This window comes from Cupressus sempervirens, chromosome 4, assembly GCF_028749045.1.
Source record: "Cupressus sempervirens isolate cs-2001-9-10 chromosome 4, ASM2874904v1, whole genome shotgun sequence".
Classification (NCBI taxonomy): Eukaryota; Viridiplantae; Streptophyta; class Pinopsida; order Cupressales; family Cupressaceae; genus Cupressus; species Cupressus sempervirens.
Window position 1 is genome coordinate 592,638,530 of NC_143121.1, and position 19,599 is coordinate 592,658,128.

Here is a 19,599-nt window from a genome sequence, read left to right on the forward strand (position 1 = left end):
CGCCATCTTAGCAAGGGATCATAATTTATAAAGGAAGGCATCATTTAATAGGCAAAGAATGTTATAGCACACGTCTATATGCAAATAAGAGAAGTCCAAGCCCACTAGAAGATTCAAGACTCAAGCTTCAAAAGATAGTCGATGGAGATCAAGTAAGACCCTGCAAAATAAAAAGGGCCCAGCAAGGAAGCCCAATGTTTTAGAAAGAATGAGGCACTCAACCCGCGCCGGCCCAGTCAAAGAGGAAAGCACATAGCAAAAGAAATCATTGTATCAAGATGTTGCATGTGTTAAGAAGAGATCCACGCACTAGCAGGAGGGTTCATGCCAAGAACAAGGAAGCTCACGGTTTTTCAAAAAGGAAGCCATCCACGTTATAGTATGAGTAGGCAGAGCAAACATGAATAGAATCCGACTCAAAGAGATAGCCGCCATGTTAAATAGAAGACGCCTTGCAATGGAAATCCTTAAGCAACACGAAGAAAACATCAAACAAAAGTGTATCCATGTCTCACGCAAAAGGAAAGAGGGAAGCCGTCTCAGGGACACCCGTGTGAAGCAGCCAGCAAAGATGAAAGGAGGAAGAGTAAATCACAGGTAAAGAAGAAACTGCCAGTCATAGACCAAAGAGCCACAACTTTTGTTTCAAGAAAGCTGCCAGTCTGCACAAAAGGGAGAAATGCCCACAGTTTGAATAAGAAAAGGAGGCGTCTGAATTTTTGCTCAGAGAGGAGGTTCATTTAGACGTTTATCCGATATTTGTCGCATTTTAAAATTTACCTCACTTTAAATGCTTTTCCACACGCATTACCAATTGTCTTAAAGAGAGAGGCTGTCGAAAAGCCAAAGCTTTCATCGTGGGACCCGGTTGCTGGAGGAAAGAACAATAAAATTTTGACCGAAAATGTGCAAAATAGAGATGACGTCAGCAAATATGGAGAGGCCAGAAAAGCGTAAAATCTGGCTAGTCGCTATGTCGCTAGCCGAAAAATCTCAGAATTTCCAGCTAGCGAGGTAGCGAGGTCGCCGGAAAACCCCAAAATCCAGCAAGAGTTAGAATGCCAAGCGGGTCCTGCCTAGCAACAAGCTGGTGAATCAGGTGATGACACATGGCAGATGATGCAGATCAGGTGTCTAATTAGAATGCGCCACATGGCATTGGTCAAACCTAGAGTTGACCCAGATGAAATGAGAGGGAAATATGAAGGCAAATAAAAATAATAATTTTTATTATTTCCCATTTTTTAAGGTCACGTTCAGGCTTTTGAAATCAAATAAAGGATATTTCTAAAGTTTGGACTTTAGAGTATTTTAATTTTTTTTTAAATTTTAAAAGATGTGCAACCTCAACTTTCAACCGGAGGAGTCATTTTTAAAACGATTTTTTTGGGGGTTTCCTGGAGGCAAAATAGGCGATGTTATATATCGCCGAAATCGGGAGAAGACGAACTTTCCAAATCTGGAGTTGGTTTTTGCACAGGTATCAGTCAGTTTGAGCTACACGAGGTTTTCTATCAGGTACCTAAGTTGCAACCATTTTTAGACCAGGAAGTTCAGTTTTGTTTTTTGTCAAGGTAATGACCTGAATATCAGTAAAAAGACAATGGAAATGTAGTTAGGGTTGAATTTGTTCTAATTTACTCAGTAAAAACTCATTTTCATTGGCTTTTTCATGGGGCAATCAGATATTTTGGTAAGTAAAGGGTTTTCATCATTAGACAAGGATAGTTTGCAAGTTTGTTACAGATTAATGATGAAACAAAATCAGATCAGAAGGGATGATGGAAGGAAGAAGTTATTCAGTTACAGAGGATTGAATTTCAAGTGGACACTTGTCATCTTCAGAACAGATCTGGGAATTTTTTCTAGGCTATATCATTCTTTCTTCCTATCATTGTGGGGGTTCCAATTTTTGCACTGAGAAACCATTCTTCAGCATTTCTTCTTGTATTGAACAACATTTTTAAGTTTTATGCAGATAGTTCTTTTCTGTTAGGTGATCTATGAGTTATTTTCTGTACATTTCATGTATTTGATTTCAAGGAAAACAAATAAAATGTAGCAAAAGTTTGAATTTTAGTTTGAATCTTGTCTCCTGATTATGGCTTTGTTATTTCTTCTAATTTGTGATCAAAGAGCATGAATTAGGTTGCATTACATTTTGAAATGTATGTGGTTAAAATGTCTTGCTTATGGAACAAAGAACCATGTAATTGCTTGATATTTGTCACAGGGTTTGCAGATTTCATGATAGGATTTTCTGAGTATGAGATTCATTCTATAGCAGATGTCTATTCACAAGGTGAAAGATAGATCAGGGATCTTAATGTAGAGATACGTTTGAGGTTTCTAGGAGATGTATGGTTATGATTCATTTAATTGCTGAATAGATAAGGCATTGGTCAGAGATAGGATCATTAAGTTCTGTTGCTCATACTTGGGTCTTGCTGATATCAACATATTAAATCACTTTTCCCTTTTATGTTGAAAGCTATTCAATGTTAACCCACACTTAGCTTTCCAGTTTCATGAGTCATGTCCTTAGCTATTTCATGCTTGTGATCTCCTGGTTAAGCATAGAAGGATTAGGGGTTTCATCTGCTTTTATAGATCCTAAATATGCTTATTGCACTGGTCACATAGTCAGTTCTAAAGAGGTTCACCTGCCTAGGTTTTGGAGAGCCTGAAGTGTAGAAGGAGTACGGCCTTATAGTTGGCCTGGTGTCTGAATGGATGTGTTGATAATTCGAGTTAGCTGCCCCTAGATGCATCTTGTTCTCATCAGGGTAATTGGAAATGGGTAACGTTTTCAAACACCAACACGCTCATCGAGCTTGCTCACCAAGTCAGCTCACCATGTCGCGTCTCTAAGTGGCCTCGCTAAGTTGGCTCACCAACTTGCCCTACCAAGTTGCCACTTTAAGCCCACTCACCATGTTAGATCGCTAGGCTGGCTACCCAAGTCAGCTCGCCAAGCTGACAATTGAAGTACGCTCACCAAGTCTATTTCTGATTCATTGTCTACAACTTAAAACATGAATACATATACTAAACAAAATACAAATCACTCAACAAATTTGAATGTGGTAGAAGAGTGATCAACAACACAGTGAATCAAGTCTATAGGTTTGTGGCATTGATGACACTTGCTGGTTTGAGAAGAGATTCAAAAGGAGGCCTGGTTGAGGATGCATTTCAACAGCAAGCAAGAGCGAAGACATGATGCATGCATCACTCTGATGAAAAGACTGACAACGAATAACATGCAAACATATGCTTATTTTATAAACTTCAATGAAATTTATTTTCTCCTGATCAGATCAAAAGACTACAAGACATCACTCAAGGCATTCGCATCATGATCTTAGCCAAATTACAGGAAGTCATTTTAATCAAATTACTTTCTTTCAATATAATGAGAGGAATCTCCTTTCACAGCAATTCACCAAAAACAAAAAACTCAAAACATGTAGAAAACAAAAAGTAGAGAATGCCATTTAAAGAACTTTTTCAGTGTGCTGAAGAAAGCTGGTAGGCAATATGGTACAGAACTAGATTAAACATATACCCACCATTTTAATCTCAAACAAGACATCCACTAAATTGTTATCCTATTTTAAAACAAAATCAAGATTCATGAAACTACCAATTTAAAAGGTTCATAGTGCATTCTATCCATTAAGCAAAGTGCAACTTGAGATAAAATTGTTTGAAAAGTAACCTTCCAGAACACATGTAAAATGAAATGTACACTTTCTACCAAGTTTGGATCAGGGATGTTCTACTTCTAGATGAAGAGGTTCTGCAAGTCTAAAATAAAACTACAGCTCCAAAATCAATGACAAATTTTTTGTTTATAGTGTTACTGCTGCCACAAACATAGGAAAGATACATAAGAATATGCCCACTATTTAGAAACATCAGACAATAAGACATGAGATCTTGAAGGGAAAAGAAGAGGAGGTTCATAGAATTAAAATTACAATTAACGAAAAAAATCATTTTGGCATATATGTGAAAAAGGAAAACTCGCACAGTCTAAGCCAAGGATAAATTCCATTTTAATTTCAGGCTGGGCATAAAATGCATTCACCAAGCACAAATAATTAAATAATATTTGGAGAAAGTCTTGATCTATTTCTCTAAATTTAATAAAATTTGATAAAATTTGATAAAATTTGAACCCATCATCCAAAGAAGAGTCTTGCTTATCAACATGATGTACTTGGAGATTACCATTATCTCCACTTGTCTGATAAAAATATCTGGCAAGCTTCAGACCCAATAAGAAATAATCATCCCAGGCCTCAGCAATTCTACCAAAAAGATCTTTGTGCACACACAACAAAGCCAACAAGACAAAAAAGTTCTTTCCAAACACTTTATGGCATAATGTAACAAGGGAAGAAAAGTTTTCCACTATTTCCTCTGGCATTACAAATACTATGGAGGATGCAAACGCAGTTGCTGCACCAAATTTCCTCTCACAATCTGTATTCTCTACAAGTGACAGCACTTGGGAAAGAGATTGTTGAACAGTAGGATTGCCTTTTCCCAAAAAGTGAGTATCTATTGATTCCAAATTGGATCTCACTTGCTCTTTGGATAATATGCCTTGGGAAAAATGAAGCAAACTTCTCAATGGACTCCATTCACAAAGAAAATCTTCTAAACCATGATCGGATTGATATACTTGATTCATTTTTGGAAGCAAAGTAGTCACAATTGTGAAAGATAATGACCTTGAATTAGCCTGTGAGAGGAAATATCCACTTGTCAACATAAGGATCTGACTTCAAACTTAGAATGAACTATATGAGGAAGAACAGATACACACCTGAGCCTGCAAAAGAAAGTTTATCACACTGGCCACATAGAATGAAATCATTTTTTGGTGGGCAAGCTTCTGGCTTTTGGAACTTGACTCGACAACTCGAAGGCACTTTTGCAAGACACAGATCACAAGAGGGCTAAAATGTGGAGGTGAAAGATCTACATAATTTTTAATGAGTAAATTATTAATCAAAAATAAAAGAGTGAATGAACAGACAAGAAACTTTATTATACAGGCCCAACTAATAATTTTCACTTTTCAGAATGAAATTGTGGTTGGTGTCAGACATCTTTTTTCCATAATTCATTGTGCATTAGCAACTACTCATCAAAGGCTAAGAAAACCATGTAGTGTTTGGAACTAGGCTGTTATTTTCTTCAAGTCAAAGGGATGAAATCATTTGAAAGAAATTTTTTTTTTTTAATAAAAATATAATTAGTGCTACAGTTAAACCCAAGATAGACAAGTCATTCTATGATTCTAGATATTTTCCAATAAAAGAAACGGACAGACATGAAATGGACTGTCCACTCTAATTTGTGGAAGCTCCCCTGACAGTGCATTTGTAATATCTGTAGATAACTCCAAAATTAAGTTGTGGGATCATATCAATGGTTGTTAGTCAAAATTTTCTCTTGGATAGGGTTGTGAGGATATTTTGTCAGCATTTGGTTCCTAATTTACTCAAGAATTGGGGTCTAATAATATTGTCTTACAAATTGTTTATTTTACAATGGAGTTGTATCTTCTATTTTATTCCTGACTAATAGAAGTTTATCTGACCCTGAGATGATCAAATCCACTTGATAAATGTTAATCTCTCTTTAAGTTTTGCACTATTTTCTATATTAGGAATAAGTCAATTCTTGAACTATCTACAACTATTGATTGCCTTGTGTTTCTTTTTATTCTTGTTAGAGCCTTCATTCAACTCTATCTACCCTGCTTGTCATTCCAAAACCTAAGGATTTATAATTTTTTCTCTATACACATTATCTGCCATCAAACTGGTATGTTTAATGTCCATTTTCCCATTCTCAATTTTCGTAATCTCCCTTTTTATTGATATTGGTAGAATCATGGTTGAGCCCCATGGTGCTGTTGATATCATATCAAGTGGTTGTGGATTCCCTTCAGGAGTAGTAATTCCATTTATTGGTACCAGAGGTTGTGATGGTAAAAATAGTGCCAAATGCTTCTTTACTTTTATAGGCCCCATACCAGAATGTAGAATGTAGAATGTCTTCTAAACATTGAGATGGCATACATCCACTCCAATTCAACTCAAGCTAGTTAGTCCAACCTGCACATTCATGTTTGCACCATCCATGTACACTTGACTATCATTGTCATGAATGATTTAACATATCTTATTTAATACCCTCCTCATACACACCATGCATTGAAGGATAGGTAATCATAAGTGCTACAAGGTTTCCTTATTTTCCTCTACATCCTTCATTTTCTTTAGCAACAATTCAAACAACAACAATTTTCATTCCACATATTGTAGCACTTGCAGGATTCATTCCATGAGTTGAGACAGTAATGATAGAAGTTTTGATGCCCATCTCCCCTTGCTTAACAATAAGCATATAACCTTTACAATATCAAGGAATGGAGCATCCTCAACATTAATAGTGCCTAATTTCTTTAATCCACTAATAAATGCTCCCGCCAAACCATGTACACATTCTACATTTTTTTTCAATCCTGCCAGACCATGATAGATTGCATACATAGAAGATATATTGTAATTAATGCCTGTATCATGTAGATATTTCTAGTGGCATTATCTTGCCTGATGTGTTTCTCCCTTGTCTACATTTCCATCCTTAGCACAAAATTCCTATGAGAATCCACATTAAGTCCAATAATCCTACCAGGCATCATTCATTTTTACTCTTAAGATGTAACCAAGCAATATAAATGAGGGGCCCCCATAGTCCAGGGGGACACCAAATCTTTGAGAAGACCCAAAGATTATATCCACCCTAAATTCCTCAGGAGGCTTCAGTATTGTTAGTGTAGAAAAATTAGAGGCCATGACAACCTTCACACCATTAGCATGAACATTCTTAACAAAATAAGAGTAATCAATAACTTCCCTCTCTATCCTAGGGTGCTGAACAAGCACCCTAAAAAAATCCTTGGAACTATAATCAAAGTACTTTAGATTAGATTTCATGACATTCAACCCCAACCAACCTACCCTTATATGGCACACACCAAATGTCTAAGGATGAGAGTTACTAAAAATGATAGAAGTCTTCTTATTATCTTTGGTTATATCATTACATATCACAATAGCCTCAAAAGTAGTAGTGGCCTCGTCCAAAACAAAATCATTTGACATGGGAGCCCAGTAAGATCTAATATCATGTTCTAGTGATTCAAAAAAGATTCTAGTATATCATGGAAACCATGTTAGGAGGGGACAAGGGATGACGATGGGGCTGAAACCTACAATAAATTATACTCTATTAAAAGTATTAACTTATTACAAATAGGGATGCACTTGCATTTAGGCACAATGCCTAGAGCTCACTGCTCAATTAAAAAAGTGTCTTACTGCCTTGCATATATGGACAACAACTCATAGTTCACAAAGTGCTTGATATCATCCTCTTCATGCATGTTTAATTTCATTGAAGCTCATTGGATTCCACTCATTCCTGTTTACAAGATCATTGATGTATGGCTTGCATCCACACACACACCACACACACTTCAGTCATAAAAGATTACATTCATTCATATAATTCATCAAACTTGTAGAAGAAAACAAGGAAATGATTAGAAATATGAAAACATCAGGCAAATAAATAAATTACAACCTTTATCTAATGGCTTCAGTAGAGACTTGAAGCAGGTCATCTCCAAACCAATCTAAGTTCTCTTTATAGAATTCAATTGGGAAACTATCTACTGCTGGGGTCTTTTCATCATTCAGCTTTTGAATTGCATTTACTATTTCTTATTCTGATACAGTTTAAATATTAATTATTTCTGAAATATCATCTGTAATCTTACTCTGAATTATATTTTTGCTTAGATCTCTTGCACTATATCCTTGAAATGAGAAAAGTATCTTATAGAACAGCGAAAGTTCTTCTCTATCTCTTTAAGATCACTTAGCAATTTATTATCAGCTCATATATAGTCAACTTGTTCTCAGACATTCTTAACTTTCATACATTTGAAGAAGAGTTTTGAACTCTTATCACCATTGTTAAGTCAATTATTGTTAACTTCCTATAGATTTGTCCTCCCTACTCTCAACCATGTTAAAGTCAGCTCCTACAATCCAAGGGATGTATTGAAGCCCATATATCCATTTCCATAGCTCATTTCTCTCGTAATGTGCAATGGGAGCATAAATTGAGCACCACACAAAATTTTTATTGTCTTCTTCAATAAAAATCTAGAAAACCCTGTTGTAAGGAGAGATTTAATGTCTGATTGCAAATGGTACCCATTTGTTTGATGTTTTCATATTGCAAAGGTGTGAGTGGTGGTGTAGGTAAGATTTGAACCTCATAATTATAATTTACACATTTAAAATCAGCACACTAAAAGAATTTTAAATTAACTACTACCAAAGTAATATACAGATTTTTCAAGGTAAGGTGAAAAAAAATGTACCTGATAGGAAGGTACCTCAGCTTCAGTAAGTGAACCATGTGTGAGTGCTTCTACTAAAAGACATCGATTAACAAAGTGGTAATTTAGGTACGATTCCAATTCATCCAAATTTGTGTCCAAGACACTTGGATAGTTGAAAGAGCATTGGGATGAAGTGTCTACTGATTTGACTTCAATGCCAACTTCCATATTCATCCACTGCATTAACTCAATAGCTGCATTTACACCACCTCCCACCAGATGTGCTCCAATCAGAGCCTCCAAACAGAGCCTCCTAAAAACAAAAGAGAAAGAAACTATGTCAATTTCCATACATAAGAAAAACATGGACACTTGCAAAAACCAAATCAGTATTTAATTGAAAGATTGAAGGCTATTCCTCATTAACATGTTCCCCATTTTCTTCAACCAGATCTATTAAAAAAAGTGGTCCTCTCAGATTATACAGGTAAGCAAACAAGCAACAAACCAATTTTGGAGGAAAGCCAACTCAAGCAAAGTTCAACTAGAATGTGGATTAGTTGCACAAATTTGTGTCTACAATATTAATCATATCCACATTTTTTACCATAGTGGAAAAATAAATAAAAGTATTAGGAAGAGGTTGAATACAATTAAATGCTAAAATCCATTGAATCAAATAGAATGGAACATTTAATGAAATGGCTGAAGGGTGTATAAGAGAAGTTGAAAGAAGTGCTAAGTATGCACTTTTATCCTCTACAACACTATAGTAACCTAGGACAATGCCTCCAACTGGATAGAAAATAAATCAATGTTTGATAATGGTTGCATGGACCATAGTGGACAACAATCACAAGTGCATGAGCTTAGATAGGAAGTTCAAATGGGTCAATCATTGAGTTGGATTGTATCAGGCAGAATGAGTACTCTAGTATGCAGATCAGTGATCAAAGGAGAAATTTTTAGACTTTCCCTTAACTTCCATGGCTAGCCGTACCTCGTCCAGGGTGGCATCACTCCATTCTAGGGTTGGCATTAGGTTTGGAGGACACATTCATAATGGATCAGAACTATAGGGTGGACTAGAATATTTATAATCATTTAGCAATATCAACTTAGGCACATAGAAGTTAATTTGTATGCAGCTTAAATTAAAACTTTGTGAACATGGACAGTCAATGATGCAAAAAATTTTCGCTGTCTCTTTATCCCCTAGGCCTTTTGTGGTGATTCCCGTGGTGGATTCTTTCTAGCATAAGCTCTTCTCCTTGAATTGAACTTTTGGAAAATTAGTCTTTTAACTCTTGAATTGGCCTAGTGGGTCATCATATATTGTAACCTGGTCTTTTAGTAATGTATTTCCATTTTTCCTTGTCTTTTTTTCTACAAAAAAAGCATCAAAGCTTAGTTACAAGACTCAAGCTTGGCACTCAAACTCAAAATATTGATAAAACAATGAAATAAAAATATTTTATAAGAAATTGAGTCTTTTACTATGCAACCCTCATTTAACCAACTTTAAATACATAATAAAATAATCAAATAGAAGCTACATTGAATCAGTACCAAAGAAGATTTGAGTTTTGGGAAACAACATTTTCCTATATATACTCTCGCCAGTGTTCAGGTATAAAAGCTTGTGGAGTATAAAATCCATGGCATTAAAGCAAAAAGAAAAAGTATCCTTAAATGACAGATTAGAGTTGTAAAGGTGCCTTTTAGTGTCTTAGCTTTTTGGCTTTAGTTTTTAAATTTTTTTCCTATCTCTTGCTCATTTTTCCTAGCTGAATCTTACTATCAAGACTCAGAAAGTCTGCTCATAACCCAAGCTCTAATATAATTGCAACAGAGTTATGATTACCATAATACCTGCTTGGCATGCCACCAGCAATATTTACTCTTCCCTTCAACGTGGAAACCTGGATATATTTTTCTATATGACTTGAGAATGTCACGTACTACATTAGTTGAGTACTTATAGGCTTTGAAATGCCCATTTCTGACTTTGTTAGAGTCCACACGATTATTACAAGGGCTATTGGTGGCCATGTGTATTTAGCTTTTCCCCACTCCTTTAACTTGTCACTGTCGAACACCACCCATGCAATCCAAGTAAAGGAACCTCCCAAAATCAGTGTGAGGAGAGAGGGAAAGAAAATTTTAATCCACAAAGCATTTTTATTCTTAGAGAAATCATTGGCCCAAGCACTGACTGAGGATTCAAGTGTTACATAAAAGAAAAAAATCCAGAAGAAAACCCTTACACAGCTCTAGCTCCGTCGCACACTCAAACATCAATGAAATCAAAAATGTTTTTTCATATTGAAGTTAAGCCTGTGTTGGTCAAAATTTTGACCAAAACGGACTTAGATTTTTAAAAAGAGGATTTTTTCCTTCTCCAATCTGACCAACATAAACCTTTTTAATTGATGGTAAAAAATTTTGGTCGAAAAATAAGGTCAAATGTAGTAGTGAGCCAAACAAGGAGGGGTTGTCAAACTATTCGTGCATCTCATCTACTTTGCATTGTGTGGGCTATAGCTCCAATTCTACCTCACATGGCCAAGGATGCATGGCAGCATATGCCATATACACATTTCAAGGAAGATGGCTCAGCATCAGAGTTTATTTTTGAAGGACAATGACCAAGGATTAATGATGAATGGCTAATGCTAATGAAACCTAATGTTGAGTACTAGGAAAAAGTCCTTGAGATGAGAACAGAAGTAAACAAAGTCTTGGAGATGGCCAAAGGTGCAAGGCTAATAGGTGCAAGTTTAGATGCTAAGGTTTATTTATGTAGCTCTAATGTAAACCTCCTTCGAAGATTCCATGAGATGTCTATGCAAGGTGATGACACAGACAAGTTACATAGGATTTTTATAACTTCTCAGGTTGAAGTTCTAGCTTCAATGGAACACGCATCTAGTACTGGTGTAGCTTACACTAGAATCTATTCTTCACCAAGAGTTGGTGAATTGTGGATTGGGGTATCTCATGCAGATGGTACCAAATGCAAAAGATGTTGGATCTACTCTCAGGTAGTTGGCTCATTTGTGGATCATCCCACACTTTGTGAGCGATGTTACAAAGTGATCTCAAATATTGATTCAGCAAGTCCTAAAGTAGCTATGGTAGCCTAACAATAATTTTATTATCTCAATCATTCATCTTCTGAAAATCTAAATCTTGCAACCATCAGTTTTAATAGCTTTATTTTCATTTTAAAATGTGCTAGCTTTTTATAACATTCATTTTTCTATACAATCTACAACACCTTGCAACCTTCATGTGCTAATCTTGTAGTCTTTTGGCCTTTTTTCTTCTTCAGAAAGGTCTAAAAGACTCCACTCTATTGTTGACTAGGTGGATTCAGATTGATTGGGTTTCTTGATATAGAGAATCCAAAGGGAGGAGCTCAAATTCACCACTTTTGGCTGATACCCACATGCTGATCTAATCTATTCAAAGTGTACAGAGTTGAGAAAACTAAAACTTTGTAGGTAGTCATCAAGATTTATAAGTAGATTTCATGTTTTGTAGAGTTGAGATGTTTGTATTTGTATGGGTTGGGTTTGGGTTTAAGTGTTGATTAGATATGAGCCTGAATTTGGGGTTAGTGGAATTGGTTTTGATATTAATTTGTAGGATCAGAAACATGGGCATGGAATTATGTAGAAGAAAGATTCAAACTTGTATAATTTTGTGTTTGGGAATTGATTTTAGTTTTTCATCTTCATACCACACGGTTGTGTTTCTTTGAGCAGCCAATTTTTGTATAACACATGTTCCAGGGTTTTAATGTTGGCTTGGAAGAGGCTTGTCCTTCTGGGGACTGCTTTAGAACTATAAGCTTATCATGCAATCAAGCTCTATTTTCTTGATGTATCATTCTTTTGTCTTTCTAAAAAGATTGTAGTAGTTTCTTTCCTCTTCCAAGAAGAAAACATATAGCAGAGTGTAGAGTTTTCTATTGCTATATATATGTATTATGTTACAACATCCTGGTGTATCTGGTAGTCTACTAGTATGTGAGCTACCTAACTCTTGTAGTAGAGCTGGGTGTAGGCACCACCAAACATAGTAGACCCTAATATGACATTTTTACTATCCATGATAACTTCAATTGGTATATATATTTAGATAATTCCTCAGAATATTGAGGATTTCGGATCATATTTCATGATACTTTTGATATCTTGAATTATATTTCAAGATATTTTGTATCATACTCCATCAGACCAAGATAAGCAAGATGAATTTATATTGTTCATTTCAAAATAGTTCTGAGAAAAATAAAAATTTCATTGTAGGACTTTTGAAAAAAGAACACTAAGTAGTTTGAGAAGATGATATATATGTTCTTCTGTTGTTTGAATGGACTTATTGATTCTTCTCTTTTCCTTCTTGGTATTGCTAATTGTTATGACTCTTGGAGGCGAAATAAAGTGTATGATTGATGCACATATGTATGTTTTCTTGTACTACAAGGATGGGTTTATCAACAATGGGCAATCCTCATGCGTACCACTAGGGTTCAGGTTTCATCTAATGAATGAAGAACTTTTACACTATTATTTGAAGAAAAATGTGTCCTATGAGATCATTGACTTTGATGTTGATCTTAACGAGCTTGAACCTTGGGACCTCCATGGTATGGATTGATTTCTTCTTAATAGAATTTTCTTTAAGACTTGTTATCTTTGTGACTTTTTCCCCTAATTGTTATTTTGAAATGAACCAGACAGATGCAAGATAGGTTCTTCTCCACAAAATGAGTGGTACTTTTTCAGTCATAAAGACAAGAAGTACCCAACAGGAACCTGCACAAATAGAGCAACAACTATAGGGTTTTGGAAGGCAACTGGCCATGATAAGGCCATTTGTATGAGCTTTAAGAGGATTGGAATGAGAAAGACCTTAGTCTTCTACACTAGGAGATCCCCTCATGGCCAGAAAGAAGAATGGATTATGCATGAATATCGCCTTGAAGATAATAAGAATACCCAAATAAATGTACGTTCTACTGTTCTCTTCCCTTCATTTATGAAGCTTCTCTAGCTACATACTAAAAAAGATATCATTTTCTGAAGTAGCTTAGCATAGTATGATCTACACTTGGTTATCACTTCAATCAACACTTTTCTTATGATTATTGATTCACATTGACTCAAAATTTATGAGGAAGAATTTACACTATGTCTTCTTGATAAGCACGTCACTGTTCATATTTGCACATAATGTATTGAAACTAAGCAACATTATGATCTAGCTATTGTGACACCTCTCTCAGGTAGCCGACAGAAATTAATCTATTAAGTTATAACTATTTTTTTCCTTAAAATTTTATACAATGCTATGGTACACAATGCGGAAGCAATATGAAACATACACATTAAGCAATGCAAATATAGTTTTGATTACTGAAAGCTTCCTTACTGTTCCGGCAGAGGTTGCACTAAAGTTGTCAAATGCTGTTTGCACTGGCAGTAAAATGCTGTTGGCACATAATCTTCAAACCCTTCCTCTGCTAGCACCACAAAATGCAGTAAACGATAAATATTAACTGCACATCCACAACCTTTCTTCTGGTCGTGCGACAAGATTGAAATTAGGGCGCGGCAAGATTGAAATTAGGGCGCGACAAAGAGCTTTTTTTGGATTTTGACATAGTGTAAGTTCGTGTTGGTCAAAATTTTGACTAACACGGGCTTCTAGTTAAAAAAATTATAGATGTTGCCTTGCATAAAAAGACCAATTTGACCCCATTCTATTAGATGGTCGAAAATTTTGGTCTAAAAATGGGATCAAATGTACTAGTGTGAAGGTTTTGTACATCCTAGCAAAAGAGATATGATTTGCAAATTACACAAAGCATTGTATGGTCTCAAGAAAGCTCCCAAAGCTTGGTATGAAAGACTTTATAACTACTTGATAAAGATTGGTTTTGAAAGAATAAATGATAACATCAGTTTGTACATCAAAGAAGGACCAAAAAAGAAGATTGTGTTGGTAGAAATATTTGTGGATGACACTTTATTTATAGAAAATGATGACTTTTGCAAATTACTCTCAAAGGAAATGAGTAAAGAATTTGAGATGTCTATATTTGGAGAGATAAAGTTCTTTGTTGGATTGTAGATCCAACAAAAGAAAGATGGTATCTACATTGCTCAATATAAATATATCAAGGAGATACCAAAGAAATTTGGAATGGAAGATTCAAGACCAGTTAGAATTCCAATGTCTATTAGACATAAGCTTTCCAAAAATGATGATTCTAAGGAGGTAGATCAGACCACATGCAGATCAATGATTGGAAAATTATAATATGTAGTGCACACATGGCCTAATATTGCATTAATAGCTGGTATGGTGGCAAGATTCTCATAAAATCCCAAAGAACCACATGATGGTAATCAAGAGAATCATGAGATATTTGAAGGGTATTGAAGACTATGGATTATGGTACAATAAAGGAGGCAATTTAAATTTAAAAGCATTCACAGATGTTGATTGGGTAGGAAGTGTTGATGACAAAAAGAGCACCAGTGGTAGAGCATTCTTTCTTGGTAAAAGACTAGTGCCTTGGACAAGCAAGAAACATAATTGCATTTCTTAGTCCACAATAGAGGTAGAATATGTTTGTAGTGGTTGTTAATTGTTCAAATATTGTTTGGTTCAAGCAACTATTGGTAGGTATGAAGACAGAAATCAAGGATCCAATTGTTATCTTTTTGTGATAATACCAGTGCGATTAACATATAAAAGAATCATGTGATGCATACCAAAATAAAACGCGTTGCTATAAAATATCATTTTTTGAGAGAATTGGTACAAGATAAAGAGGTAAGATTGGAATATGTGAATACTAAAGAACAAATTGTAGATATATTCACCAAACCATTACCAAAGGATGCATTTTTGTATCGAAGAGGTAAGCTAGGGGTCATTCCCTTATTTGAAGCTCACTAAATGAAGTTTAGTGATGTATCAACTAGAGCATGTTGAAGATCAATCAGTTGATGTAGTATTGACAAAGGCACATTGCAAATGAATCAATATATGAGGTGCATTGATATTCACTAAACATTGTCTTTGGCATGAGATGTCAAAGAGGGAGAGATTTACTGTTATATCTCATAGAAATTTTTATAAAGATAAAGAGAAATAAATGTCAAAGAAGGAGAATGAACTTGGTCTAATATCAAAAATAAAGTTTTCTATCAGAAGAAGATGTTGAAGATAGAGTTTTTCTAACAAGGGGAGAAACTGAAGGCAGAAGGAGTTAACACTAATAGAGGGAGTTCTAATGGATGAGAATTGGAATGAAACTAATGATATGTTCCTTATTTTATTCTTGCTTTAAAATTTTATTGCATTATAACATGTTGTGTTGCCATCAATGCCAAAGAGGGAGATTTTTGGTAACAATTAATTAATTGTATATTATCTTTGATGCTACAAAAAATGTCATGTCATTGCCAATTAGTGTATTCTAAGCTCACTTAGGCATTGAAGAAAGTTTACTATGTCTGTTGAGCACTCTAGAGTTTTCCTAGTTCAGAAGATAGTGTCTACCGAGTTCACTTGAGTGACAATGTAAAGTTTATAGAAGTTGAGTGTTAATTGAACTCACTCAATTTATGAAGGAAATGTTGGATGGAACTAGTGTTAATTAAGCTCACTTAGTTACCAATGGAACTTTGTGAATATGTAGTGTTGACCAAGTTTACTTGCTTAACATAGGAAAATCACTTTGAGTTAGTATCTACCAAGCAAGGTTGGCTAACAAAGGATTTTATTGTTTTAGCATATTGAGTTCAATTGAATTGTTTGTTGGTTCTAGCTAATTGAGAAGATGAATATTAATTAATATAGAATTGTATTCAAGCTAACTTGACAATGTGTAAGATATAAATATAAGGTCACATTGAAGATTTAATGATGCTTAGAGGAAGCGAGTTAAAAGGATAAGAATAATATCCTTGGTGAGCTGCAAAGATACATTCAATAAGGAAGGATCAAGTATACAAGCCAAAATTGAGATTTGTAATTAGCAATTTAGTTGCATAAAAAATTAGGTCATTTCATTATTACTCTCTAATCATTGTACCGGTGATCTAAATCTCTTAACAAAGTTGGATTAATGACTATTTTTAAATCCTCTAACAAGGTTGCATTTCTATTGAAGTGTCTAAAGAAATCTAACAAGGCTACTCCTAATAGGGTGATTAAATCTTCTAATAGGGTCACACCTATAGTGTGCTTTGTAACCTTTAATAGTGTTCGCTCCTAACAGAGCTCACTCCAAAAATAGTGAAAATAAATAACTAGTTGCAGTTGGTGGTTTTTCCAAAATTGGGTTTCCATGTTAAATCTTGATGTCAATTGTGTTCATGCTATCTCTTTTATGTGTATGCAACTAAGTTAAAGTATGATTAGTTATAGATAATATATTAAGATTATCATGATTAGTTACAACATAGTTTAGTTTAATCAGAGTTTTGATTTGTATTGACATATAAGGGATCTGAGATTTATTTTGTGGTAACTGATTCACCCCTCCCCTCTCAGTTACTCCTCTTATATTTCCAACATTTACTAGATAACTTGGTCGTAGTGTTGACCTTGTGTTCTTGCTTAATAAATGACTTGCAAATGACTAAGTGTTTGTTCACTAATTGACAACATAGGCTTAGAGATCAACACTCCTACTATTCTTCTATGTTACTATCAATACATATAGAAACTCTATTTTTAAAACAAAACTACTCTACTTCCTCTATTTGGGTGGTTACAAAAATTGTTTGAACCAATTCAAAATTAATTTATTACAACCTATAATACATTGGTGGCACTTTAATTCTTTTTTTTCTATAATATTATCCCCATTCCTATCTTATTATTTTAAGGACTATCATTATCAAATTTCTAAACTTGACATTTTATCTTAATTACATCATTTATTGAGTCTTGTGATTCCCTCACATTAGAAATAGTTTGATGAGACTTGACATGATTTGTTGTGGTTCTTGGCAGTATGATTTTTTTTTTTTTTTCTAGTTTCTCTTACATCATACTTGAGCTCTTCCTTCATGTTAGAGAAAATTAGAAAACAATAAAAATCAATATATTATGAAGCATTTGGCCATGGAGGTCTACAGAGAGGATCTAGATCTAACATAGATGTATAAACTATGGCAGTATGGAGTATTTCCCTAGAATCCAACAAGCAAAAAGTTAATGGAGACACTAGTGGATTTGGTGTTAATTTTTGACCTTATGCCATTTTCCATTTGATTTTAATTTTTTTTGTTAAGCTCATAACTTGGTTGAGAATTCAACTAACATGGATTATAAACATAAAAAAGAGAAAAGTGCATGGGAGGAGGGATTTTCACTACATCTATTCACTCATGGGGTGGGAGGAAGGATCGAGCTACAAGTGCATCACCAATTTTTCTAGTAATTCATTGACCCCATGACATTTAAAATGAAAGTGAATGCAAGATTTTGAACACAAGTTATATAATCACAAAGAAATTGAGCTCATTTTTGTTTTTAGTAATGGTAGAAAGTATGTGAATGTAAAAGGAGGTTATAAGTTGCAGGAGGTTCTCTAGTCTCTTGTTGCTACTAGATCCACTACTGTCATAGGATATGAAATTGGATCTACTTTTTTTGTAGGTGCCCTTTTCTATTCTTTCATAATGATAGGTGATAGGAGACTACTTGACTGTTTATAGTGAATGAACATCGACTATTGCTTCTACCTATGCTTTTGTCTACTACTCAGATTCTTCCTTTGCTTTGCAATCTCAATCTTTATCACCTTAGAATAGTATGACATCTAGATCTTGGGGGAATGCACCAGCCCTATATTGTGTTCCTCATTTTTTTAGGTGGGTCCTTAAAATATAGGGGGTAATAGTAGTGACAATAATATACCCTTACAATAATCTATTTGGGGGGCCTTATCATTACCCTTACAAAAAAAATTTTGGGGGCCCACCCTTACAATAATTTGTTTGGGGGCCCTTACCCTTACCCTTAAAATATTGGGGTGGTGGGGTTATAAGTTGTAGGAGCTCGAAAGAAAGTGAATGCCAAACCCTCAAGTGAATGGTAGAAAGCAAGTAAATGCATAAATCCCTCATTTCAAACGAGAGCCAAACCTTGGTAGCTGTGAAATAAAAAGAAAGAGAGCTTGAGGGAAAAAATGAAAACCCTGTGTGTTTACTAGCTCATACTTGTAGATCAATGCCTCTTATCTATTTTGATTTTATGCTAGATCTTATGGTTTTTCATTTTAGGAGCTCCTATAAGCATTTTGCTATTGAGTAAGTTTTAGACCACATTCATAATAACAATCTTGTTCTATTTTGTTTTTATCTTGGTTTTATTGTCTTTTATATCATTATTTGAAGTTTGGATATTATTAGATTACATCTCAATTTTGGGTCTAAAGATCTATTAGAAAATGTGGCTTCTATCTAAACAATAAGTGATTGATTTCTCAATCTTGCAGTTGTTTCATCAAAGTTGCTTGCAAGGAGGAAATGAGTTTGTATACTTTTTATCTATTCTCAATTATATATATAGGTTAATAAGCCTATCATATATATACTACACTCAAATGATTACAGGAGAACCATAAATATATTTACTAAATTTTGAGATAGATAATGTAAGCTAGATCTTAGTGAGTTTGGGACTATTCAATCTTCCCATTTGTGATAAGTAATTACTGTAGCAAGTTCAGTGTTCTTAAATTTACATTTGAAATAGGTAGAAACAAATTTTCCATAATGATGTTGCCCATAATTTTTTCCTCCATTTAAAAACATTTTTTTGGTGACAAGCTCCTTGTAAACTATGAAAGTATGCACATAATTTATTATTTGATACGAAGTGTGTGTTAGAAAAAGATAATACTGAGAGTTGGGGGGGGGGTGGGGGGGGATTGAATCAGTATATTAAAAACTTTTTCCCACAACTAAATATTTTTAATTACTTTATAACTTGCATATGAAAGTAAACCAAAAATGCTAAACAATAAGTATAACCATGCACATAGAGAACTCATAACACTGTTATTTGTTAACTAGAGAAACCCTGGCCAAGGGAAAACCCTGGTGGGGATGATACCCACT

At 34.7% G+C, this 19,599-nt stretch overlaps 2 pseudogenes; both read right to left on the minus strand.

Annotated features, from left to right (window-relative positions):
- Positions 1 to 5,795: 5,795 nt before the first annotated feature.
- On the minus strand, positions 5,796 to 6,412 carry LOC149562598 (glycine dehydrogenase (decarboxylating), mitochondrial pseudogene; annotated as a pseudogene).
- A 19-nt stretch (positions 6,413 to 6,431) lies between these two features.
- On the minus strand, positions 6,432 to 13,326 carry LOC149562599 (glycine dehydrogenase (decarboxylating), mitochondrial pseudogene; annotated as a pseudogene).
- Positions 13,327 to 19,599: the final 6,273 nt, after the last annotated feature.